General features: G+C 46.0%; 1 protein-coding gene across 4 annotated transcripts in view; it reads left to right on the top strand.

Annotated features, from left to right (window-relative positions):
* Window positions 1–21,840, top strand: part of stard8 (StAR related lipid transfer domain containing 8) — an 88,948-nt gene that overhangs the window by 46,532 nt on the left and 20,576 nt on the right. The gene's annotated exons all lie outside the window — the stretch shown is intronic.

Genomic DNA, 21,840 nt, shown 5'->3' with positions numbered 1-21,840 from the left:
AATGGATGGTATGCACATGAGGTTTGCCTTGATGTTGAGAGTGACGTGAGAGCTGTATCTCAGACGTGGGAAAGATGTAAATTTCGGGACACGTCATCAGTAGTGTACCTTTGAATCAGGGGGTGTTTCGGCCTTTCAACACTAGACACCCTCATCAAAGGTGGCCAGCTACAGGATGATCAAACCTGAGCTTGTGCCCCATGCCCAATCATGAGAATTGCCTGGTTGTTTAAATGGTGCACGGGACTGTGCAATATACTTTTGGTACTAATAACTGGGTTGTATTCTGTTTTGTCTGAGTGTCTTGTCTCTCTATACAACCAATCCTTCATAATAGCAAAATGAAGAAAAGAGAGCGGATGGTCAGGCTGGAGAGACTGGCCATCGATAGAACGGACCTGTTCAAAAGCATATTTTAATGACTCATCCTGAGACTGCTCCAGGGGAAAGTCATCGCGCTCGGTTCCCCTGGCTCAGAGCTCAGTGGTCCCGGTTCCGTCTCTCCCACCTGCACAGCTGCTGCCGTTTCTTGCTTTTTCTTATGACAAGAGACATCCGCACAGAAACACTCCAATAAATCCTTAAAAGCTGGCCAATTGGTTCCCAAAATCAGCGGATGGTGGAGGTGCGGATTAACTGCCACCTCTACACAATACTTTTGTCCCCTAAATTGAATCATAACCGACACTAGAGGATATTTAACGACATCCCCGTGCGCACACCGCACCTGAACCATGCAGCTTGTATCCAATGCCTTTGGCTGAATCAGGCTTTGGTGGATCGAGGTTTGGTTACATCCTGAATCCACCAAAGCCGGATAGGTACGCCTCTTAATACTCACAGGTATTTGGTACCTGCCAGCCTGACCGGGGGCAGCCTGTGGGACATCTGGTACCCGGATCATTGTCCCCACCTCCACCATCATTGGGCACCTGTCAATGAAATGCTCCGGGTCCCCGCAACGCCAACAGGCCAGCCCAGACCTACCGCCACCCCAGTGGTGGTAAGAGGGCCCAGCGATGGGCATGGAGAGAGCGGGGAAGAGGGAGCGGCATTGGGCGGAGCTCACGAAGCCCCAGAAAACTCCAGACTGGGTCCACCCCTCCCTCTGGGTGGAATCCTCGGAGGGCCTGGAGGATGGGACCTGGGGAGAGGGACAGGTTTGGGGGAAGAAGAGGGAACAGGGGACGAAAAAGAAGAGGGGAGAGAGACAGATGGTAGGGGTCTGCCGACCCCTGGCCACGCCACCATATGGTTCTATGGCTGAGTCCAGCCACGTCAGACGGTGGCACTGGACCCACTCGGCCGTTCTCTGTGGCTGTCGAGTGATGAACTGCTCCAGTGCCACGAGATCGATGATTTTCTCGGCGTCGCGCCCATCAGTCAGTAGCCATTCGCGGCAGGAGTCCCCGGAGCTGTTGGGGGAAGACTTTTGCCCCGCTCCAGCGACCACATTTGCTGGTGATGTTGCTCTGGGCTTCGGCCGACCTGCTGTAGAATGGCCGCCTTCAGATCGTTGAAGACCGTTGAAGAGGTTCTGGACAGGGAGTTGTTGCACTGCGGTCTGTGCCTCACCCGACAGCAGGGGGATCAGCCTCATTGACCATTGATCCCATGCCCACCCTGCTGCTTCGGCCGTCTTCTCAAACAAGTCCAGGAAGACCTCTGGGTCATCCTGCGGACCCATTTTGTTCAGCGGCAGGTGGGTGGACGTACTCGGGATCTCTGGGACCTCTGCCCGAACCTCCCGGTCCATCCAGCTCTGGAACCTGCACTATCGCCTGGAAGCGGCGCTCTTGGTTGCTCCTCAGGTCGAGCAGGGCCTGGTGTTGCTCTTGGTGGAGGACCGCGATGGACGAGATGACACAATTGAGGACAGCGGAGATTGCATGGTGGCGGCTGCCTCTTCCTTCCAGGGTTTCGGCACCACTGCAACAAGGTTCTATATATATATATATAGGACAGGGTCAGCTTGATGGAGACTCGGGTAAACTTGATTTTCTTCTAAATTAGTCCCACAACACAGTATCACATTCTCTGGTGCTCACAATCACTCAAACTTTTCTTAATAGCACTTCAGTTGTTCTCCAGTCAGTCTCTCTCCAGGATGTCCTCTTCCTGGTGGCTTTTATGCGGTCTCTCCATGCCCATTACTTGAACAAGACACAGGTGTTCATTATTTGCAATTAACCCACTTAGGCCGCACCTGTCTCCCAACTCTATCTCCCGTCACAGACCTTGCTAAACCACGCCCCCCAGCACATGTACATTAGGGGTTTGTTACATCTATCTTATGCTACATCTAATGTTGTTAAATTAATGTTTATTGCATTACTTTAGTGTCGTGTGTGTTACCATGGTGATTTGTGTGAATGAAACTGCACCTTTTTTTCGATTAGTATTTACTTTCGATTAGTCATTAATTACTCACCCTCATGTCGTTCCAAATCCGTAAGACCTTCGTTCATCTTCGGAACACAAATGAAGATATTTTTGATGAAATCCAAGAGCTCTCTGACCTCTCCATAGATCGCAATTTAATTACCACTTTCAAGGCCCAGAAAAACATTGTTAAAATAGTCCATGTGACTACAGTGGTTCAACCTTAATGTTAAAGGTCATATTACAGGTTAATTTTTTTTCTATATGAATATATAACCTTGTATGAAAATACCATATGAAAAGGTAATGAAGGATTTAAAATGTTTTAAAAAGACATAGGAGCACAAATTTAGTAGATAAAGAGGCTGTTTCGTTGGCCACTTGTAAAAAACGCTTTTTTTTTTTCAACATCGCGTCATATTACGTCACGAGAGGGAGTCGCTTGCCGAGCTCTGCGTTGGCTCAGTGAGGAATAGGTTGGTATTCTGTTGGAGTCCGTGTATTTTCAGTAGATTTTCTATTCCAATGTATCATTGTCATGGTAAATTATTGTGTCCAGCCTGTCAGGACATCGAGTCCACAGGTTTCCTATTAAAAAAAAGTTGAGGAAACCTGCATGGTGGCGTTTTGTGCAGGTGAAGAGACGGGACTTCACTTCTGCATCTGCTTGGAAACACGTGGTGGTGTGTGTAGGTGTAGCGTTCACTTTAGACCGTAGGATTTTCGTTGATATTAAATGAATAAACATCCACACTGGATGCTTCTTTGCTGTTGTTTTTTTTTACGTGAATCAATTTGAACATTGATGAATATGCAGTATGTACATTAACACAAATGCATACAGTCTCACACTTTTCAAAAAGTTTGGGATTATGTGCTGGCAATTAGTTAATAAAATCATTCACTGTCCATAATTCTTATTAATTTCATAATAGTGTTAAGTCGCTTAAATGTAAAATGTAATGTAATGTTTGTCTAATATGAGAAGACCATCAAACGCTGCAATCACATCTGTTATGTATGTGATTGTGGTAAAAGGTGTTATATTTGGCAGATGCTTTTCAAAATGACTTGTATTGAATTCATCCAGGGTATTTTATCAGTATCATGCCCATTACTGTGCAGGGATCCAAAAAGTCTTAAAGTGTCTTAAATTCAGTTTGATCACATTTGTAGTGTTAAATTGTATGACAAAAGTCTTAATTACCATTTAAAAAGGTCTTCCATTTTTTTTATTAAAGACAGAACTTACATTTTTAAAAAGATGGAAAAAAATTTAAAGACGAAAAAGGGAAATCACAACACAACCTAATGTGATTATTAAACATTAAAAGGCGATGGTTTAATTAAATAAATATGTATGTATTGCTAATAAAATATACGTATGTATTGCTACATTAGTACATAAACCAATTTCAGTACATAAGTATATATTTAATAAAACATGTCTTGAGTATTTTAAACGTGCGTTAAACGTTTCAAGTCCAAGATAAAGGATTCAGAGGACCCTGTGTCGCGCAAAATCTTAACTGGTACTTTAACCAGGCTGTGGACAAGAGAAACAAACCACATGGTAATGATAGGACTGTAGTCTGCCTGGGATCCTACGCACTCATCCGTGTATTGAGTTTTCACTATATCAGTGATCGATTTTTCCCTAGGAGTACAAGCTGATACAAGTCCAACAGCTTTAATAGTGGACTTATACTTGCCTTTCAACACCGGACATTCTTTTTTCCTATAACCCTTTTCTAAGCAGCATCTGCAAGGTCTACCTAGATTTTTGTAGTTGCACTCTTTTTGATAAACACCTACATTTTTGTAAATCAACACGAATTCGTCAGCTAAAACCGCTGCTTCAGCTGCCGTTTTCACCTTCGGTTTCCATTTGTGTACATCGCTATTCGCTCAGAAATTATGTTATTGAATTGCTCCAAAATCATCAAATCACAAAGGCTCTCAAAAGAGTCTGTGCTTAACGAAGTACACAAATGATTAAAGTGGCTTGAAAGCTCTCTTGCAGCTTTGATCTGTTGACGAGAGTGAAATAATAAATGCTTTTTTGGCTTTACTCTCATGAACACTTTGAAGTAAAAGAGTCCAATCGGCATCATTCCACGTTCCAACCTATATCATCAACTTTCAAGCAGAGAAAAAAGACAACTAGGCAGCAACTTGGTCATATTCACAAAATGTAATGCTTTATTTGAAACCATTTATGATCATTTATTTGATCACTAGAGGACTAATCAGCACTAATACTCCCTATTTTTCCCCTAGGCAATCAACTTCAAGTGTTCAGCTTCCTGAGCTAATTTAGGCTCCTTCATTTTTTGCTCATACTTACTAGTGCTGGGCGATTTGACCAAAAATTTATATCATGGTATTTTTCTAAATTATACCAGTTTCGTGGTATAAGATAGTATTTTTTCCCCTATGCATGACAGGGTGTTAACGTCCGGTTACGTATGTAACCCTCGTTCCCTGAGGAGGGAACGGAGACGTACGTTAGTGACTAACGAATGGGGGTTTCGCTTAGAAGCCAATCATCTTCATCGTATTCAACAGCGCCCAATGGCAGTGCCAATGCCATGGGCATGCGGAATTTGCATGCGTAACTCCGCCCCACCTCGTGGGTATATAAGGAAGTACGCTGCGAACATCGCATTATGTTACTGCTGCAGGAGCCAAGACTGAACTCCTCGCGTTCCAGGCAGCACAGCTGACGTGGCTAAGGAAACGTACGTCTCCGTTCCCTCCTCAGGGAACGAGGGTTACATACGTAACCGGACGTTCCCTTTCGTTCAGTCACTACGACGTACGTTAGTGACTAACGAATGGGGGAACCTGTAAAACAGCGCCACTCAGCTGTCATCCAGTGCCCTGCGTAAGTGTGAGATCCCGCCACTTAAGGCCCTAGGACTCCCACTTATCACAGGATTACCAAGGTACACTGGGAAGCATATCCCAGTGAGGGAATGCCAAGATGCCTACCGTAGGGAGGACTTAGAGAATACACATATGACCCGCTGAGGGTTGCATATGGAAGATCTCTAGGGTACCAGCCGAAGGTGGATTTTTAACCCTAGGGGTGGCAGGGACTTGCCAAGGGAAAGACACCTGCTCACTGAGGAGGCTTACGGTGGGAATACTCGTGTGGGGGTCGCCAGAGGGGAACCATGCACACGGAGCACCTGGCCGGACATGAGGGTCTGGGCTCGAAAGGGCAGACTGAACTGATGTCGGCGTCGACAGTGCTGGAGGAGCTCAGGGCTCTCGGGGAGCTCACCTGAGGAAAATATCGCACGTATCCAGTCATGGGAGTGGAATGGCGAGCAAGCGAAGACACCTGAGCGTGGTCCATTACCGGCCCCTCGGGGGGGCGAGTACAAAGTCGGACACTGGCTCCACTCGGAGATTGTAGAATCTGGCGAATGTGTTGGGTGTCGCCCAGCCTGCAGCTCTGCAGATGTCTGTTAGCGAGGCGCCATGCGCTAGAGCCCAAGAGGAGGCCACACTCCGGGTGGAGTGTGCCCTCACACCAAGGGGACATGGTCGACCTTGCTGCTGGTAAGCCAAAACAATGGTGTCCACCACCCAGTGAGACAACCTCTGCTTTGAGAGAGCACTTCCCTTCCGCTCTCCACCATAACAGACAAAGAGCTGGTCTGAGGTCCTGAAACACTGCGTCATATCTACGTAGGCGCGGAGAGCGCGTACTGGACAGAGCAATGCCAAGGCTGGGTCTGCCTCCTCCAAAGGCAGCGCTTGCAGGTTCACCACCTGATCTCGGAACGGAGTGGTAGGAACCTTGGGCACATATCCGGGCCGGGGTCTCAGGATAACGTGAGAGTTAGCCGGCCCGAACTCAAGGCACGCTTCGTCAACCGAAAATGCTTGCAGGTCCCCGACCCTCTTAAGCGAGGCCAATGCGGTCAGCAGAGCCGTCTTCATAGACAAGAACTTAATCTCGGCCGACCGCAAAGGCTCAAAGGGAGGCCTCTGCAGAGCACTTAAGACTACTGAGAGGTCCCAAGAGGGAACGAGAGGAGAGCGAGGAGGATTCAGTCTCCTCGCTCCCCTCAGGAACCTGATGACCAGGTCGTGCTGACTTACCTTTTTGTCTCCCAGGAGATCGTGGTAGGCAGATATTGCGGCCACGTACACTTTCAGGGTGGAGGGAGACAGCCTTCGCTCCACCCCCTCCTGGAGAAACGATAGCACGGACCCGATCGGGCATTTCCAGGGGTCTTCTTGGCGGGAAGAGCACCATGTGACGAAGAGGTTCCACTTCAACGCGTAGAGACGTCGTGTAGACTCAGCTCTAGCGGAAGTGATGGTAGCGACCACCGCAGGTGGAAGGCTACTCAAACCTGCCGTGTCCCGTCCAGAAGCCACACGTGGAGCTTCCAGAACGCTGGACGCGGGTGCCAAAAGGTGCCCCGTCTCTGAGTCAGAAGGTCTGGTCTCAGAGGGATAGGCCAGGGAGGGGCTGTCGCAAGGAGTAAGAGTTCTGGGAACCAGGTCTGGCCGTGCCAAAGCGGGGCGACCAAGACGACCTGCTCCTTGTCCTCCCTGATCTTGCACAGTACCCGTGCAAGAAGGCTCACTGGGGGAAACGCATACTTGCGTAGCCCGGACGGCCAGCTGTGCGCCAGTGCATCCGTGCCGAGGGTGCCCTCGGTCAGGGAATAATACAGGGAGCAATGGGAAGAGTCCTGGGAGGCAAACAGATCTACCTGTGCGTCGCCGAACCGTTCCCATATCAGCTGGATCGTCTGGGGGTGGAGTCTCCACTCTCCGGGGAGAGGCTGAAACCGTGACAGCTCGTCGGCTGCACAGTTCAGGTCTCCAGGGATGTGGACAGCACGAAGGGACCTCAGGCGCTTCTGACTCCACAAAACGAGATGGCGGGCGAGTTGAGACATACGGTGGGAGCGTAGACCGCCCTGGTGGTTGATGTACGCTACTACGGCCGTGTTGTCTGTCCTGACTAGCACATGTTGACCCTTCAGCAACGCTCGGAAGCGGTGCAGGGCGAACCGTACAGCCAGTAACTCGAGGCAATTGACATGCAGGAGGCGCTGGGGTCCTGTCCAGGAGCCCGCGGCTGCTTGTCCATTGCACATGGCACCCCAGCCCGTGGATGATGCATCTGTTGTCACAACAACATGCCTGGAAGCTCGTTCTAAGGACACTCCGGTCCGTAGAAACTTGAGGTTCGACCACGGGGTGAGTGTCTGTAAGCAGGCCCGAGTCACTGGGACCCGGAGCGTGCCAGACCGCCATGCCCATCTCGGGACTCGATCGCGTAGCCAGTGCTGAAGCGGTCTCATATGAAGCAATCCGAGCGGCGTTACCGCGGCTGCAGATGCCATATGCCCCAGGAGCCTCTGAAAATGTTTCAGTGGAACCGCACTCTGGCCCTCGACTTGTCGAAGGGCAGTCAGCAGAGACTGCGCGCGCTCGCTCGAAAGCTGCGCGCACATGGCGACCGAGTCGATATCCATACCGAGAAAAGAGATCCTCTGCGCGGGGCAAAGTTTGCTCTTCTCCCAGTTGACCCGAAGGCCCAGACGGGCTAGGTGATGGAGCACCAGATCTCTGTGTCCGCAAACCTGCTCTCGAGAGGGACCCAGTATGAGCCAGTCGTCGAGGTAGTTCAGGATGCGGACCCCGTGCTGCCGAAGGGGCGCAAGGGCTGCCTCGGCAATCTTCGTAAAGACGCGAGGGGACAGAGATAGCCCGAATGGTAGAACTGCGTACTGATATGCCCGCCCCTCGAAAGCAAACCGTAGGAACGGTCTGTGTCGAGGCAAAATGGAGACATGGAAGTAGGCGTCCTTCAGGTCGATCGCTGCAAACCAATCGTGTGGACGAACGCATTCGAAAAGGCGTTTCGCTGTCAACATCTTGAACGGAAACCGGTGAAGGTAACGGTTCAGGATGCGCAGGTCCAGGATTGGCCGTAGCCCACCGGTCTCTTTGGGTACAATGAAGTACGGGCTGTAAAACCCGCAATTCATCTCGGCTGGAGGGACAGGTTCGATCGCACCCTTCGCCAGTAGGGTGGCAATCTCCGCTCGCATGACGGGGGCGTTGGCCCCGATCATGGTGGAACGGACTCCCTGGAAGCAGGGAGGAACCCGTGCGAACTGAATCGCATAGCCGCGCCTGACGGTCCGCTCGACCCAGCGGGACAGCCCTGGAAGCTGAAGCCAGACATCCAGAAACTGCACCAGCGGGGTCATACGGTGTACAGACGTACCCGGTGTGGGCTTGCAGCGATGCAGCGTCACCGGCCCGGACATGGGAGGCTGTGGGGCGTCCCGGTGCGGGGGCACGGTTGACAGCTGCGTCCTGACAGAGGAGACCAGGGAAGGACCAGCGTTCCACTGGGGTCTGCTCTGCCAGGAGGCTGGCGACAGAGTGGGATGCGAGTGGCGGGACCCGTGGGTGGCGCGCACCGTCATCACCGGACTCTGTGGGCTCAGGGATGGGAGTGTTAATTCTTTCTTTGACCAACATAGGGTGCTGCTGACCCGGGGGCCAGCAGCTGAACAAAGGATTCTCCCCCGGCCCTCCACCGGGGGAAGGAGTGGTCCTGCTACCATCTCCTCGAAAGAATTTCCCATCCCTGAGCCGTCCGTCTCAGGAGCGCCGCTTGGCCTGGCGTTTAGCGGGGCGCGGGGCGGCCTGAGGGGACTTGGACGCCTTCCTACGGCTTCCTCCGCGACCCGGCCCGGGTGAAGGCTGCTGCTTGGACCGGGTGGGAGGGGCGGGAGCCTTAGGAGGGCGTCCTCGGCGTGGAGCAGACTGAGTTGACTGCGCCGGCGGCGGGGTGGAGGCAGCAGCTGGCCGCCGGGGCAGTACATGCTTAATAGCCTCAGTCTGCTTCTGGGCGATTGAGAACTGTTGGGCGAAGTCCTCAACCGCCCCGCCGAAGAGGCCGGCCTGGGATATGGGGGCATCGAGGAACCGGGTTCGCTCGGTGTCCCGCATATCGGCCAGGTTCAGCCATAGGTGACGCTCCTGGACCACATTTGTGGACATCACTTGACCCAGGGAGCGTGCGGTCACCTTCGTCGCCCGGAGAGCGAGGTCGGTGGCGGCACGCAGCTCATTTAAGAGCCCCGGATCAACTCCACCCTCGTGCATGTCCTTGAGGATCCTGGCCTGGTAGACCTGGAGGATCGCCATGGCATGCAGCGAAGCGGCAGCCTGCCCCGCGGCTCTGTGCGATTTCGACACCAAGGTTGATGTGAATCGACAGGCTTTGGAGGGGTGCTTAGGATCACCACGCCAGGTTGAAGCGCTCTGAGGACACAGTTGCATCGCAACAGAACGTTCAACTGGAGGGACCCCAGTGTACCCTTTAGCTGCCGCCCCATCGAGGACGGAGAAGGCGGAGGAAGTCAGTGAACGGTCACGGGAAGACAACGGGGACTTCCAGGACCGCGTGAGTTCCTCATGCAGCTCGGGAAAGAAAGGTATTGAGGGCAAGGACTGACGGGTGTCAGCGCGAGCCCCCAAAAACCAATCATCGAGCCTTGAGCGTTCGGGACAGGGTGGAGGGTTCCACTCGATCCCTAAACTCGCGGCTGCCCGAGACAACATGGCTGTCAGCTCTGGATCTGACTCGGGCAATGCTGGCACGCCCGAGGGCGGCAGCACAGCCGAGTCGTCATCTCCAGAGGACTCGAGCCCACCTTGTGATGCGGTGATCGACATCGCATCCTCCTCTGGAGCGCCAAATGAGATGCGCGGGGGGCCGGAGCCGGCCCCGCGATCTGCATCTGAACACTCGCGGGTTGCAATGTGCAAGACGGGGGTGTGGCCCGAGGCATGAGCGTCGGGGCTTTGTTCCACACCGTAACCGTCAAGTCACCCTGACCACCAGCCGAAGTACTGGGCCTCTGGGACTCAGTAGATCGGGGTGTGGTAGAGGGGACTCTCACTTCAGTACGAAGGTCATGGAGTCTTGACCGCAACATTGCGATGGTCATGTTCCCGCAGTGAGAACATGACTCATCCGCGAACGCTGTCTGAGCATGCTGAAAGCCCAAACATATCAGACAGTGTTCGTGCCCATCAGAAGAGGAAAGCAACCGACCACACCCAGAAGTACACGGACGAGACATCCTGAAAAGGACGCGTCACGTGTAAGCTCTTTTATGAGAGGAAGCTTCGCAGAGAACGCCGAAGCGCCCAGGGACCACACACCAGCTGTCTAGCGGACCACTGCGCAGATCAGCAGGCAGGCAGTATGATGATCACTGGAACGCGCCGTAACACCAACGCCTCTGGAAAGCTGCTCGTCTCGAAAGCTGTCGATGACTCAGATCAGGCTTGTAGGAGTGAAGAGATCCTCTTGGCTCCAAAGCAGAAACATAATGCGATGTTCGCAGCGTACTTCCTTATATACCCACGAGGTGGGGCGGAGTTACGCATGCAAATTCCGCATGCCCATGGCATTGGCACTGCCATTGGGCGCTGTTGAATACGATGAAGATGATTGGCTTCTAAGCGAAACCCCCATTCGTTAGTCACTAACGTACGTCGTAGTGACTGAACGAAAGGGAACCACATTTTCTACCGATTGAGAGAGGAAATACTGCAGTAGATTGACTAGAATGCCCTATTTTACTGTCATGATGAGTGAATATTGTAGAAAGATTCCACACTAGAGTTGATTCCACAAAATGATGCTGTGCAGAGACAACAACCAATAAAACACAGACCTGCAACACACTCATTACAGACACATGGATATTAAAATATGACCACGGAGAGAAAAAAAAGTGTTGAGGGCAATTTTAACCACTAATACTTACATATTCTCTTTTTTTTTCTAGCTCAAGCTCTGTCTAGTTCACGTTCCTTACTCTGCATGTTCAAAATTTCAGACTGTGTGTCTACACTCTAGCACCTTTTTTAGTGCTATATAGCACCAATTTTGGTGCTTCAGTGGTTCTTCAGCGGTTCTTCAGAGGTGCTATATAGCACCTTAGTCAAAGAACCGGTGAAGAACCGCTGAAGAACCTCTGAAGAACCGCTGAAGAACCACTGAAGCACCAAAATTGGTGCTATATAGCACTAAAAAAGGTTCCCCTATGATTACGAGCCAAGAACCATTTTTGGTGCAATATAGAACCTTTTTTTTTTTAGAGTGTACGTTAGAATCATCCTCTCCACTAATTTCTTTTATATAATGTCGCAAAAAGTTTTGGTTACTGTTAGCTCAAAAATAAAATGTTCAACTACTTTATACAGTTGGTCTTTTGAGAGACAATCCAATTTCTCCAGCATAGAAGCTACCAAAAAATCCTGGTTGATCCATTTTATCTGAATGAAAATTCTCAACTACTCACTTCTTTATTCAAGTTCAAATTGAAATACAACCAAAGATCCTAAACAAAGAATTGCTGTTCTTACTTACCCAAAGAAAATCAAGAGCCATCCTGTATCCAAGCTAATAGATTCTCAAACCCTAGTCTTCAGTACGCCCACATGCAGCCCATCAAAGTCCCAATACTTTGACAGCAGGATGATGTTTTGCTCTCCAGCCCCAGAAAATATTATCGAAATATTCCAAAAATTCAAATCTTACATATGGCTTTATCCTAACACTCCCCCAAAATAAATGTTAATCGATTTATTACCTAGCAAATATCAGTACAAATCCAATTATCTCACATAACTGTTTTACCAAATAGGCCTACTAAAGAATTGACTGAGCGTCTCTCAGTTTGATCTCAGACGAGCCCCCATGTTACAACGACCTGGCTCTAGGGGAGGCAACACATGGAAGTCAATTTAACAAGAATAATCAAGAATAAATCAAAATAATAATACAAACATTAACTAAAGAGAAAGACGAGAAAAAACAATCCAGGACTGAAGAGGAAAAGGTGAATGACCCCACTGTCCAACTCAGAAACACCATCTCATTTGTTTTCATTCCCAACTCAATCGCAGACACTCCACACCTGTTCACCTCAATCACAGGTAACACTCCACGCCACTCTCTCTGGGGCCTGTTTCAGAAAGGAGGTTCAACCAACTCTGAGTTTAAACCTGAACTCTGAGTTGACTTACTCTGAGATGGGAAACTCTGAGTTTTGGGTTTCAGAACAGCTGAATTGAGTTGGTTCAATCAACTCTGAGTAGACTGACTCTGAGTTAAGCTCATGCACTCCAACTATGAAAAGCCACGATCAATGGAGCTCCGAAATTATGATTCACCATGGCAACAGCACCCAACAAAAAGACATTTGCATACTTCCGGGTCAATATGCAAGTTTAATTCTTAATTATTTTAATTAAGTTTAATTTTTATGGTATCCAAAAGGCAAACAAAGAATGTGGCAGCAGATAAATAAATTAAAAAAACATAATTCAATCAGGAAAAGCTTTAAGCATAAAATGTTCATGGGTGTAGGTTTAATGACTTTACAAACATTTAACATATTAAATAAATATTATTCAGTGTCCAATGTGCAGCAGCTTTTCCCACATAGACCCTTTTCACAGACTGTGATGACGTGTTTTAATGGTCATCAATATCGTAAATCCTGCAACGTTTTTTTAATTTATTTTTTATGTATGTACATTTATAACACTAATACTTTGTATTATATTACTTTTGCATCAAATTGCAAAAATCAAGTTACCGCTGCTGTGAGAGTTTTTCTAATACAGCGTCTATGGGAGTGATAGTTAAAATTAACATCTTTCTCTCTTTTCACTGCAGTTATCAATCTCACTTTAATTTTTCCATCTTTTTGAAATCATTGTGGAGTTTTTCTTTTGCTATTTGAGCAAATGGAGACACAAAAATATATATTTAATGTATTCTCTCATTCACCGCTATAAGAGTTAACCCAACTATGACGACTTCAGCTTCGGAAACCCAGAAATGTGAAAAGGGTCTATGCTCTTTCACATAATGAAATGTTCTCTGATCCCACCTGTTACATTTATTAATCAGGGTAATTACATTATTGACTTCTACTCAGGCCAGCCAAACTCCAGCACCACTGACAGATGAAGAGGAGATGGAGGAAGAATATTAACACCCAACAGGAAAAATAATAAAGTATTTATAGGAAATAAAGATGACTATAAAAAATGTAAATAAATGTATTTAACAGCTGTGGTGGTGGTTATGCCATATATCTCGTACTACCATCTGGCAGCATCCTTCCATTCCATACAGTAATCCGTTTTCAGAAAGTGTGATGATGGGAATATGAGTGTCATCAATGCATCCAACCACTGGAAATCCTAAAGGAAATTCGAATTATTAGGATACTTCTAGAGGATTATCAAGTGAACGTCAGGATCCTGTATAAAAGGACATGCCATTTTTGTCACTTTGACAGTGTCCTCATGATGAAAATATGAGCAATGAATGTTCCTGCAAAGAATGCTTTTCTTACTTTTTATTTTTGTCAAGTGGCAGATAATTTAATTTGTTTTAAGTAAACTTTGCTTACTTTAGATTTAGATGAAATTTATATATATTTTTATATTTATACTTGAAATACGACCAAAATACTCCGTAAGAAAAGCATTTGTGGCGTTTGAATGAATTAATAAAGTATTTAAACACTGCTGGTGCTTTAAAAAGGGGGAGGAGAACGAAAGAAACTCTGGGTTTACCAAAGAAAACCTGCTTCTGACCAGGTTAGGTTCACAGAGTAAGTTACCCTGGTAACTGACTCTGAGTATAAGTTACCTCTCTTTCAGAAACGGGCTTGGCTTACCCTGCTTTCTCGGGTTTGACATGCCTCCCATTCTGAAACAGAAAACCCAGAGTTTCCCTTATTTCAGGGTTAACATACTCAGAGTTTTCACTTAACCTCCTTTCTGAAACGGGCCCCTGGAAAAGACCAAACCATGGCACAACACCTGGTGGACAAATACAAAAACACCCTTGGCCTTAACATATGCTAAAGCTCGCCCGCACATTGACGGGATTGATTATTTGGTTATTTGTGACTCAGAGAACAACCGTGTTTTTGAGACACGTTTTTAAGGAGAAAATACTCAGCAATGGTGTTGTTACGAATTTGCACATGGTTTGTCTTAAAGCATTTTAAAAACACCACATAGACATAAACAACATACAAAAAAAACCCCAAAGAGACACCTGTTCTCTTCATGACGCATTTCTCGGAAGAGGGAGGGACTAATAGTCTTCTCAACTGGCTCAAACTGGGATTCAGATCTGCCTCCATTTAGTTAGCAACACCCAACTTTCTACGATTCAATCAATTCCCGAGGACGAAATCAAGTCCTGCCCTAAATTTTTTTTCTCATTCCAGAAGCCGTTTCCCTCTGATACACATCACAACAGGGAAGAAAAGACTATTGCCACTTCCGTGTCATTCCGACTTTAAAGGTCTTAGTCTCAAATTTAATTTAAAAACTCTGCTGATACTTTGCTCCTTTTCCTAGTTATGATGTTCACTCTCCCAACAGCAATATAAAAATCAATCTCCTTGCAGAATCACTTGTTGTATTGCTCTGAATGTATTCTAGCCATCATACACCCGATGGCCCTCATGCATTAGTTGGATGATGAGCTCATCTGTTGATCTTTCTGCCACAGCAGGCTACTAGTGCACTTAAAGATCCCTGACTCTCTCTGTGAATTTGCTCCATGCAGGGTCTGTCTCGCCGCCTGATTGAATACGACAGTAGGTGGCCATTTTGGCAAGTAGCTTTATGGTGAACTAGACTGCCAAGTATACCTTATCATAAATGCAGAGGTGAAATTTCATGCTGTTAAGTGTCCGCATGTGCGCAAATATGATGTCATTGCGGTGTGTGCAGTCGTGCGCGTTGAGTGTGCGAGACCCCGTTTCGTTTGGTGGTGTCCATGGCATTTTTTTTTACTTTCCGCATGGCTCCGCACCCAGTTTGTGCTTCTAAATTAGTTGCTTACATTTACAAAATGAGCCTAAAGCAGCATAATAAACCTTTTTAATGAACATAAAGGTCCATGTTAAATGAAAATGTTCATAAAACTAAATGAAAATGTTTAGGGAAATTAGAAAATATTTGAGATCGTTAATTTAGTTGTATACATGTTCTCATCCATATATTTTGTTTTAATGTCACGAGTAATAATCTCAAGGTTTACTGAGTTTTACACAATTCTTTTGTAGTGTGGTGTTGGTGGTGTACTAAAATAAACATGTTACTACTTTACTACTTCACTACACCTTACTACTTCTCACCGCTAATTCCTGATGGTTTAGACAGAGGACAATTACTCATAGAATAGTACAACAGCAAGTGCGTCAAGTATAAATGCCTCGTCCGTTTGTGGAGGTGCGTGTGCAGTCAGTGGAGGCTTGCGCTGTGGAGCCAGGCGAAAGTAGCCTATAAACAAGGCTTCAGTCAGCTGTCTATTAGAAACAACTATGATATTTATTCAGCCGGTACTTTAAATGTATTTGTCAGGGCATTTACTTGACTAAATATCTGTACTGCTATGGCAGTATTGCCACTAAAAATAAAAATGTGCAGATATTACAAAACATTATAAAGTGTATAAATGACTTGTTTTTCTAAAGTAACACTGTTTAACAGTGCCTTCAGGTATTATTTGCAATAAATGTAAAACTTTTAATAAAAATAAAAAATGATATTTATACTTGGGTTTAATAAATAGAACATTACTTACATAATGTAAAAATACAAAATATAATTTGTATAATTTTATATGTATTTGGTTTCTCTTTTTTGATGTAATGTTTATTTAACCACGAAAATGTGACAACATTAAGTGTAACTGGGACACTTAAAATATGGTTTTAAAGATGACCATCCATTTTAGAAAAAGAGAAAGAGAGAAAAATTTGGCATTTTTCTTTCAAGTTGTACATTTTATCAGTTCATGCATTCCCTGGGAATCGAATTCATGAACTTGGTGTTACTAGCACCATGCACAATGCTTGAGCTGCAGGAAGAAAAAGAAATCTGAAAGAGGCAATCTCACACACACACACACACACACACGCATACATATACATATACATATATATATATATATATATATATATATTAATCTTTCAAGGAAAAAAAAGCTGACAAACAAAAGCAAAAAATAGCTATCTAATGACGCACACAGCTAAAAGTCTTTGTGTGTGTGTGTCTTGTTAGCCTATTGTTAACGCTATTCATCCTTATTGCCTTCCTACTGATTATTATTCACTGAGTAATTAGTTTATTGTATTGATGAGCACACACTCTCGCACACTCTTATTATCTGTATCTCAGATGCCACACCGAACACACCCACTCTTGTGTGTTTGTTTTCTAGAATTAGTTTTGTTCTGTCGTGCAGAAAAGCTATTATGTCCAACAGAAATCTTGTGGCCACGAAGCATGTTCATGAGAGCTACTGTGATTATTGGTGTGAACTCAGTCAAAACAGATGGTCACTTATGCTTGTGGATGTTTATACCAGCTAGTTTGGACTATATTCGTCTGCATCTTGTAGTGTCTGTGCTTCAAATTAGGGATGGGCATTTTTCCAAAATATTGTCCAGATAGCACACCTACATTTCAGAGACGTCTATTCGATGTGCGTGTTTACATCTGGACGACGTATTTTTTAGAGTGTTTGCTCAACTGCAATATGTCTATTGGACGTTTCCTGTCAGATGTCAAATAGACGTTTAAACAATGTCTTTAAGATGTTTTAGAATGTATCTAAAACTGACATCTTAAAGGGCACCTATTGTGCAAAAATCACTTTTATAAGGTGTTTGAACATAAATGTATGTTGGCAGTGTGTGTACACAACCACCCTATAATGGTAAAAAAAATCCACCCACTCCTTTTTTTTATCCCCATAAATCATCAGCAGTGTCTCAGAACAAGCCGTTTGCAGAATCCTGGTAAAGTGATGTCACTTTTCACAGGCCCCGCACACAAGTGTTGATGAATACTGCTGTATTAGCATAAACCCCGCCCTCAGTGAGCTGTACACACTCCGTCATATTTATCTCCTCGCCAGAGCATTAAAGCTACACTATGTAACTTTTCCGTCCACTAGAGGTCGCCTGTTCAAAACAAAGGCGTAGTTTGATGACGGCACGTTTGAGGGCAGAATCTTGGTCGGGACATGTGGTCTTCAGCTCACAGCCGGTGGAACAGAGTCAGGATAGGACTCGGGCAGAAATCATGTTCATGGATGCGATTATTAACATTACTGTAGTGAAGCAGAGCAGGACCGAGTGTTGTGGAGCTGAGCAAGGCCGCAGGAGCGATTGAAGAGCGGGACTGTTATTATGGCATAGTCGCTGGCGGGACTTTTATTATGACACGGTTGCCGGCGCCACTTCCTCTTTTCCAGTCATGAGTTTGAGGTAACGCAACTCTGTTTATCGTATTAGATATATCTGAGTGTGTTGAAAAGGAAGTTATGACGTTCGCTCGGCGGCTGCTATGACACTTGTTCACACTGCAGTGAGAGTAAAGTGTTTCACTGAATAAAACCGGAAACCGATGGTGACGCAGATATGACGCAATCGACAGGCGACTCCCTCACACGCATAGCTCACACGTCCCGGCTCCTTGGTTAAAATAGCAATTTTCTCACGATTTACAAATAGTTTAAAACATTTGGGATATTCTAAGTACTCAACTGAACAAAATATATAACACTGGCCTAGTGGTTTCTGGATATTTTACTGCAAAAATCCTACATAGTTCACCTTTAACAGCAGCATTTAAGTAAGAAATGTGTTCTTAATAAAGCTACTGAAGTTATTCAGTCAAGAGCAGTGAGTGATGTTCTGTTGTTTGATTCAACTGTTTTCATGTGAACTTTGTGTTTCTGACATAACATTGTGTGCATTTGACAGTTTAATCGCAATAACACATGAAAGAGAACAAGTTTAGACTAGTTTAATAGCCTACTCACGGACGCGCTGAGTCTGGCATCCCGCACTGTGCTCAAGTTGAGAGTGATGAGGCTTTAAAACACATGCAGAGGATAATATTTCACGATGGAGAAAAACTGCAATGTCACATGAGCGTGTCTGCGATCTGTGATAGATGATCATCAAAACAAACAGATATCATGTTTCAGTTTGCAGTTCGCGTGTTCACGAGCTGTGAAGGCTCCGTCCTCTGGGAAGGGGAGCAGCAGCTCATTTGCATTGAAAGGAGACGCACAGAAAACAGCTAATTTTTCTCAAACCCAAAATTTGGCATTTTCAAAATGTTATATCAAGTGATCTGTTTGGAATTTTGATCTGAAACTTCACAGACACACTCTGGGGACACCTGAGACTTATATTACATCATGTGAAAAGGGGCATAATAGGTGCCCAAAGACGTCTATCAGATGTTTGTACCTGCAAACTTGTCGCTTTTCGGCGACAATCGCCGTTTTCTTGGTCAATTGGGTCATTTACGTGAATCGCGTAGAACCGGAGAGTTTTTGTTTTTGGGGGGGGGGGGGGGGGGGGGGGGGGGGGGGACATATTAAGTATTCAGTCCATTTTATCACGAGATTCAAACGATAAATGCCGTTTTGACGCTCTATATATGGCGTGACTGGTCACTTCATGATCACAGTTTAAGCGGCCGCGCGTGAACGCGATCATCTGTGAAGGCGATCGATCATCTCTTACTAAAGAATAAACATGAATGAAGGTATGCTGAGGATACATTACAACTTACTGTCATGTATATATGTGGTGTAATCGCTAAATCAGTGTTTCAATGACGTCAATATAACTGCTTGTAAACTAAACCATAACGTTAGCATCACATAATTACCTCAGGCAGTCATTCAGGGTGCACAGAATTTTATACACTAGAGAAATCAACTCTTTCACTAAATACAAGCTCTATATTAGCCTATATATTCATTACATTTTACTTAACCTGTTAGTGATGTCTTGATTATTTCATGCATGTGAAATAAACCTGTCATGAAAATGACAGACACTGTATAAATTATTATATTTTAACAACAAATTGGAGAAGAAAACTATTTTATAATTAGATTTAGAAGTTAATTCAAAAACTGCCATATGTGAAGTTTACATGTTTGCATACAATGTGTTATTTGAGTGTTGATTATTATACCTAAAAATAAATAGCAACTGAATAGTTTGGGCTCTATTTTGTTAACCTTTAATATTAATGTGCAAGTAAGGGCTCCCTATATAGTTTACAGCAATATCTTCAATACACTTTTAGATATAATTTAATTAATTCAAGGACAGACACTTTTTTTCTTCTTCAGTAAACAACTGTTAAATCTAAAAAGCAATTTTGTAAAACTGCTGTACCAAACTCCATGATTTCAAAACTGAGGTACGTACCGAACCGTCCGTTTTGTGTAACACCTCTGCTGTCAGTCTTTTATTTTTTGTCATGCGTCACAACACTTCCTTGAGTTCCAGGTGTTTCCGTGTTGTAAATAAAATAATTTTTTAAATATTAAATGTGTCACTCTCTTTAAGTCACGCTCAGAAATGTGTCATTTGCATACCCCCCCCCCCCCCCCCCCACCCCCGCGCGCGTGCAACACTGTCACCTTTTTTATTTTGAGGAGTTTGCAGGTCTGAAACAGCAGATGCTTTCCAGATTAAGTGATCTTTAGCAGACATCTTGCAGACGTACGTGTGCTATCTGGATTCGAATATTTGGGCTCATAAAAATCGAATATTCGTTTATTTAAATGACGTTATTTTGAAAAATTTAATTTTTTATTCATCAAGTTTTTGTTACCATTTCTGAACAAACTTATGATTAGGTAATATACACATTAAGCTTACATTATATCTTAAGGTTTTCATTCAGTTCAAAAGAACTGAACATTAAACAATAAATGATATTGTTAAACAATATGTGTAAACACAAAATATAGGCTTAAAGAACAAAAGCATTATTATATGGTCAAGCAGCGCGAGCGAAAAAAAAAATGAAAAAAAATAAAGCAGAGCGCGCCAGTTATCGTGCAGAACGTACTTATACACTTGGGTCAGTGTATTGTTATCGTTGTGTTTATGTAGTTTCACATTTTCATGTTGAGAAAAACAATAATATCATGTGGATGATAAACGTGCTCTGCTGACAGACGTTGCAGAGACACAAAGATAACAGTGTTAAGTGAAGTTTCTAACAGCACTTTGTATTTTCTGTTCCCTTTCGTTCAGTCACTACGACGTACGTTAGTGACTAACGAATGGGGGTTTCGCCTAGAAGCCAATTACCTTCGAGGTGTTTAACAGCGCCCAATGGCGTGCCAATGCCATGGGCATGCGGAATTTGCATGCGTAACTCCGCCCCACCGCGTGGGTATATAAGGAAGTACGCTGGCAACATCGCATTATGTTTCTGCTTTGGAGCCAAGAGAACCTCTTCACTCCTTCAAGCCTACAACTGAGTCTTTGTCAAGCCTTCGAGACGAGCAGCTTTCCAGGGGCGTTGGATCTACAGCGCGTTCCAGTGATCGCATACTGCCTGCCTGCTGATCTGCGCAGTGGTCCGTCTGACAGCTGGTGTGTGGTCCCTGGGCGCTTCGGCGTCTCTGCGAAGCTTTCCTCTCATAAAAGAGCTTACACGTGGCACGTCCTTTTCAGGATGTCTCGCCCGTCTACTTCTGGGTGTGGCCGGTCGCTGAATTCTTCTGATGGGCACGATCTCTGCTTGGTATGCTTGGGTGTTCAGCATGCTCAAGCAGCGTTCGTGGATGAGTCATGTTCCCACTGCGGGAACATGACCATCGCGGTCCTGCGGTCAAGACTCAAGGATCTTCGTAATGAAGTGAGAGTCCCCTCAACCACACCCCGATCTACCGTGCCCCCCGTGGCCGGTACTTCAGCTGGTGGTCAGGGTGACCTGAGGGTTACGGTGTGGAACAAAGCCCCGACGCTCATGCCTCGGGCCACACCTCCCTCTAGCGTTCCGCAACCCGTGAGCGTTCAGGCTGAAATCGCGGGGCCAGCTCCGGCTCCCCGTGCATTTCGTTTGGCGCTCCAGAGGATGATGCGATGTCGGTCACCGCATCACAAGGTGGGCTCGAGTCCTCTGAGGATGATGACTCGGCTGTGCTGCCGCCTTCGGGCGCGCCAGCATTGCCCGAGTCGGACCCAGAGCTGACAGCCATGCTGTCTCGGGCAGCCGCGAGTCTAGGGATAGAGTGGAACCCTCCGCCCTGTCCCGAACGCTCGCGGCTCGATGATTGGTTTTTGGGGGCCCGCGCTGACTCACGTCAGTCCCCGCCCTCAATACCTTTCTTTCCCGAGCTGCATGAGGAGATTGCCCGGTCCTGGAAGTCCCCGTTGTCTTCCCGTGACCGGTCTGCAGTCTCCTCCGCCTTCTCCATCCTTGATGGGGCCGCGGCCAAAGGGTACACTGGGGTCCCCCAGGTTGAACGTTCTGTTGTGATGCAACTGTGTCCTCAGAGCGCTTCGACCT

The sequence above is a fragment of the Gobio gobio genome (assembly GCF_949357685.1).
Source record: "Gobio gobio genome assembly, chromosome: 4".
Classification (NCBI taxonomy): domain Eukaryota; kingdom Metazoa; phylum Chordata; class Actinopteri; order Cypriniformes; family Gobionidae; genus Gobio; species Gobio gobio.
This window is presented reverse-complemented; position numbering and strand designations above follow the sequence as displayed.